The sequence below is a fragment of the Moschus berezovskii genome, chromosome X (assembly GCF_049115385.1).
Source record: "Moschus berezovskii isolate FMDL1 chromosome X, NW_MosBer_1.0, whole genome shotgun sequence".
Classification (NCBI taxonomy): domain Eukaryota; kingdom Metazoa; phylum Chordata; class Mammalia; order Artiodactyla; family Moschidae; genus Moschus; species Moschus berezovskii.
Genome location: NC_142488.1, coordinates 64,963,372 through 64,969,401, shown reverse-complemented (window position 1 = coordinate 64,969,401; position 6,030 = coordinate 64,963,372). Strand labels below are relative to the sequence as shown.

The 6,030-nt window shown below is 53.3% G+C and overlaps 1 pseudogene; it reads right to left on the bottom strand.

Moving 5' to 3' along the window:
* Positions 1-333: 333 nt before the first annotated feature.
* LOC129564251 (doublesex- and mab-3-related transcription factor C2-like) lies at positions 334-4,101 on the bottom strand (annotated as a pseudogene).
* Positions 4,102-6,030: the final 1,929 nt, after the last annotated feature.

Genomic DNA, 6,030 nt, shown 5'->3' with positions numbered 1-6,030 from the left:
CTGGTAAGTTTGCAATCATGAATCAAAATAACCTCTGGCAGATGAACAGATGAACTCACACAGAACCCTACTTAGAGACTGATCAGCTTAGATTGCAAAACCCTGTTTTCATAAGAGACATTATAAGACCCCAGGATCCAAGAGAGTAAAGGATGGAGGTACAGGAATATCCACCCTCAGTCAAGGAATTGCCCCATACAATTAAAAGCATCTAAAAGCTTATAAAAGAGACTAAACGCGCTTTTTTTTAAATACAGTAAGAATTTTGGACATTAAGCATTTTGCAAATGCATAAACAGACAGCATTCTAGTGAGTTCCCCGCTTCTGGGCTTCTAGTTCAAGAGGGAGATGCACCCCAGGTGACCAATAGGCAGAGAAATGGAGCTGGCTGGCCTGGGCCAAAGAGAGGGGCTAGAAGGCTGAAGTCCTTTATCTCCATCAGGAGCTGTCAACACAAAAGAAAGGGTCAGGGCCAGGTCACATCCATTTGTCCTCCCAGCTCTCCCCTCTTTTTGTTCCACCCAGTCAAAGCTGTGTCACCTTGGACTATACTGCACAGAACTCTTCCTTGACTTGCCCATCTCACTTTGCTTCCTCCAATCCCTCCATCACAGCAACCACATTTCTTTTTGTCAAGCCCAGGGTCTCCAAACATGTTCCTCTCCAGTTCAGACGTTCCTTGGTCCCTCATCACCCACAGTTGCTGGCCAAACCTCTTAAGCCTGGCAAGCAGACCTCCGTGACTGGTAGCCTCTCCCCGCTCATCTCTTCCATCGTGTTCTAGCAGTTCCTCCAGGGTTTCCTGCTTCACTCACACTCCATTTTGATCTGGTAGTGCCCAGCCTTCCCCCTCAGCCTTCCCAGGTGTCTAGCTCTCCTCTGTCCTTCTTCTCCAGGCTCATCATTGAGATTCAGCCCCAAAACATGACTTGTGGAGGCATCCAGGCTCCACATCAAGACTGGAAGCTCCCTGAAGGCAGGAACTAGATCTCCTTCTCTACTAGACACTTAGCACCTATACGTGTCCTCCCCAGATCACAGCAGACTGCAGGAATCTGGGTAGAAAGCTCTGGACTGGGAGTCAGGAGACCTGATTCTTCCACCTGATATGCTGCATGCCCTTGGTAAGTCCCTGCCATTCTCAGGGACTCAGTTTCCTTATTTCTTGACATCAGGGCAGTGAACATTTGCTTTTGAGCTCAATGCTCAATAAACGCTCAGTGATTCTCTGAACAACCATCTACTGCCACTTCGAGAGTCCGACTGAGGAGCTTGGCAGCCTGGGTCCAAAGAAGTTCAACCCCCCTGCCTCCCTCCAACTCTGACTTCCCAGTTAGGCCCTGCTTCCCACAACAGCCTCCCATTTCCCAACTGTCCCCAACCCCTTGTTCTCCTTTCAAAGACCAGGCTACCTGGAGCAACGCAGGGCTGGAGCAGAGAGATGGAGCCAGGAGGGGCCTAGGAAGATTCTCTCAGAGTCAGCAGAGCCTCGGCTGCTTCCAGTTTTCGCTGCCACTCTGAGGAGGCAGAAACCGAGGCCTGGTTGGAAGCCTCGGGAGCCTGAAAACAAAGGATGTGAGAGAATGGGAGCTGGGAACCCACACTCCCACCATGCCCCTTCAGTCCCCAGCTACCCTGAGGCCTTCTGTTCCTCTCCTTCTCTAAGCTTGGCCCCTGCCAGGGTTCTGGACCCCACAATCTCCCCAGAATCTGTGGCTGCAGTAGAAGGGGGTTAAGGGTGGCATGGGGCTGGAGGATCAGAGTTGAGTGTCTAGGAATAAGGAAAGGAGGGACCAGGGGATTTATCCCTTTGGCAGGCACATACCACCAGTGGGGAGGGGTCCAAGATTTTACAGTATCTGCATGTGGGAGTCTGAATGGCCATTAGGTGTGGTGGCTTAGACAAGTCCCTTCCCCTGCCTGGCCTGTCTTCTTTTCCATTTTTTTTTTCCTATATCTTTCCTGAGACACTAATTCCTCTCAGCTTTTTTAAAAATCCTGGAGCAACAGTAAAGATTATGGGAAATCAGAGGTGTCTGCATTTTGATCTGCAAGGCACCTGGAGAGACATGATTACTGTTCCTGTCCAGGGACTGGTTCTTGCCCCTATATTCCCCAATCCCCAAGGGGCTTGAAGGGCCAGCTTGACTCATCTCCAGGACACTTTCTCTGATGGTTATTAGACTCTGGCCTGGGCAAGATGGTGTCCCTCACCATTATGGCTCCCCTTCTCAGCAGAAGCGTCTATCCCATCCGTTTGCTTCATGTGGAATAACAGTCTCCAGTTGTCAAAGGTCTGTGATGTGGCAGGCCTTGTGCTAGTCCTCTTTTCAATGCTATGTTGTTGTTGTTCAGTTGCTAAATCATGTCTGACTCTTTGTGACCCCATGGACTGCAGCATGGCAGGCTTCCCTGTCCTTCACTATCTCCCCGAGTTTGCTCAAACTTATGTCCACTGAGTCGGTGATGCCATCCAACCATCTCACCCTCTGTCACCCCCTTCTGCTGCCCTCAATCTTTCCCAGCATCAGGGTCTTTTCCAATGAGTCGGCAGTTCTCTATAGGTGTAGAATATTATCCCCTCTCAGTACACTGATAGGAAATAGAGGCTCGGATCTGTAAAGCCACTTGTCCAAAGTCTCACAAATTGGAAATGGCAAAGCTGGGAGAGCCCTGTCGTTGCCCCTAAGTCTGAGATGCCTGCTCCTCCTCCCCTTCCTCCACCTCACCCCCCGCCCCCAGTTGCCCTGTACTGCCTCCATCTCCTCCTTCTAGCTCCAGAGCCTTAAGCAGAAGGTTTGGACACTCAGTGACACAATATACAAGTAGCTCCATGGTCTTTCTCACTCTACTCACCTGCTGGGCAGGGCAGGGGATCTGTGTGACTTCCTCGAAAGAGAAATTGTTAGTTGCTTCTTCAAGGGTGCTGGAGTCCAGGACGGAGACAAAGATTCCAAGACCTGACCGAGCAGCAGGGCGCCTTGGAAGATTGTCTGCGGGAACAGAGAGCACAGGTTGGAGTCAGGAACCAAGCCAGCCATGGAGAGGAGATGTGGGCATGTTTTGGGACAAGGATAGGAGCCCAGAATGCCAGAGCTGAGAAGACCTTCAAGACCACCTAGTCCTCTTCTTCATTTTTGGACTGAGGACTATGAGACCCATAGAGAAGTAGTTTTCCCCCAGGGTCATATGGCAAGTTGTGGTAGGGTTAGAGATGGTACCCAGGTCTTCAGGACACAGGAAGGGCTCTGAGCAGTGGCTGAGGTCAGAGCTTCCCACACTGGCCCCAGACTCCTCCTTGGGGATTGCACAGGGGTGAGCCTCGATCTGAGGTGTGATGTTCTTCCCAACTGTGAGACACTGGGGACAGCTTAGGTGAGCCTTACCCCCTGATCCCATCCCACTCTACCTCACCCCCAACCTGTCCCAGTCTAGACCCTTTTTGATTTCCCAGATCTCTCCTTCCCACCAACACTTGGTAGATAATACTGATGGCATTTTTATAGTTGCGGAAGCTAAGGCCTGAAGAGTAACTTTCCCAAGGAGTAAAGCCACATAGAAACTGGGTGGTAGGACTGGTGACAGAACTACTCATGCTCCCTACACCCAAAACTCCAACTCCCTCCCTGGCCAGAGACACTCACTGGGGACTCTTGCTTGAGGGCCCAACTTCTTGGCACGGCCGTGACCTCTGGAAGAGGTGGTCCCACTCCTTTTCCGTCCTCGGGTCGGGCGCCTCTTTGGGTATGGCTCCTGCTCCACCTTCAAATCACGTTCAGCAGGCGAGACGCTGTAGTGTTCCCTAGAGCGGGAAGATTGCAGGTCTAAGGTCAGTCACCTTTAGAGGAGGCCTACTCCCCTCCCCTTGTCAGATGCCATACTCATGAGAAGAGAACACACTTGTGACACTCGCAGGCCTGGAAGAGGCAGAGGTGCTCCTGGTCCTTGATTTGGTCAGTGATGCCATGGTTGTGGCAGCGGGCGCAGAGACGTACAGATCTTCTGGGGCCAAGTTCAATCCCCTTTGGGGCCCCGGTCTCAAGTTCAGTGGTGGAGTTGGGGAGGCAGCAGGGCATAGCAGGCATTTCATTGGGATCCATGGTTCTAGGGCAAGGAGTGGAGGTCAGGGTGGCCACATGATCCCCTATCCCCTACGTACTTCCTCTGCCCCTGGAAAACCCCATCTGAGGTGGCTGGATTCTTCTCTATCCAGCTAACTGCTGAAATGAGATTGCACCCTCCCTTCTTACTCATGTAGCCTCCTTCCCAGGAAGCCCCACTCACACACAGGCCAGTTCCAAGAAACTCTGGGCATGGGTCCTGTATACTTCCAATCCAATTATTACTCCCCCTGCTTACCTTCACTTCACTTGGACCCCTGACCCCTTCAGGCATACACATGCACTCTCGTGCCTCCTTCAACAATTACTACTTCCCTTTCTCATGTTTATCATCCTGTACTCTGCTATGCCCAACTATTATTCCCGGCATCCCTTTCCACAATTGTCTTCCTCACCTCTGGCATCCATCCACTCCCTACTCATGATTCTTATGTCCTGCACTCAATTCTATTATTGGTCTCATGTATGCCCTACATTCAATTTTCCTCTCATCTTCCATTCCAATTTTTTTCTTGCACCCTATCAAAATCATAATTATTTTCTTGCTCCCTCTTTAAACTGACACCCTGAAATCATATCATATCATGAAATCCTATACTCCTGCTGCATCTCAAGCCCTTCTTTGAATGATTACTTTCATTCATCCCCTCATCCATTTACCAAGTAGATGTTTGTTGAGGCCCCTATTGAACGCCAGACCCTGATCTAGTCAACAGCCAACTCCTCACTGCACTAATTGTTCTCTTGCAGCAGCACACCCTCTCTGCTTTCATGCAAACCCATGCATTCCCTCCACAGCCTCCCAACAATCTTCCATGCTCCTCTCCAACAACTTCAACAAGTACGCTTGAGCACAGCTTCCCCTCCTCCCAAACCCAGAGTTCACCACTTCCCTCCTCTCAGGTTACCCAACCCATTCCCTGTCACCCCTACCTCAGAATCATGAGGTGGGCGGGGGTGGGGGTGGGGGGACATAAGCCCTGCCCCAGCGGCCAGAGGCCAGGGGTCAGGAGTCTGGAGCAAGCGATCACCCCACAGGACTTCAGCCAAGGAGGGGTGGGGTGTGGGATGTGGAGTGGGGGGCGGGGTGGGGCGTGGAGTGGGGGGAAGGGTAGGTTGTGGATTTGGGGGAGGGGTAGAGTGTGGACTGGGGGCGGGGTGGGGCGTGGAGTGGGGGGCGGGGTGGGGCATTCAGTCGGGGGCGGGGTGGTGCATGGAGTGGGGGGAAGGGTAGGTCGTGGAGTTGGGGGAGGGGTAGAGTGTGGAGTGGGGGGCAGGGTGGGGCATGGAGTGGGGGAGGGGTGGGGCGTGGAGTGGGGGAAGGGTGGGGAGTGGATTTGGGGGAGGGATAGAGTGTGGAGTGTTGGGCGGGGTGGGGCATTCAGTCGGGTGTGTGGAGTGGGGGAGGCGTAGGGTGCGGAGTGAGGACGGGGTGGGGCGTGGAGTGGTGTCGGGTGGGACGTGGAGTGGGGGGCGGGGTGGGGTGCAGAGTGGGGGGAAGGGTGGGGCGTGGAGTAGGGGGCCGGGTGGGGCATGGAGTGGGGGGCAGGGTGGCGCGAGGTGGGATAGGAGGTACCCTGCGGAGGCGGAGGAGAGAAGAAGGGATTGAGGATCCAGAGCGGGAGGGAGGCAGGAAAGAAGAGGTGCGAAGAATGAGGGTCCCGTTCCTGATGCCAGTCTACAGTTACCCCAGCCTCCAGCAGGTCAGGATCAATCTATCGGGACAGGAAGCGCGACGGAAGACCCAGCCCGCCGTCCCTTTCCCGCCCTTCCTTCAAAAGCCAATGACCTTCCAGCTCTGCTTTTCACTTCCTCCCCCTGTGGTCAGTGACCAATGAGCTTCAGGTTCGTCTGAAGATCACGACAAAAGCCCCGCCGCTCTCTTCACCTCCCGTGCACGTCTCCTCC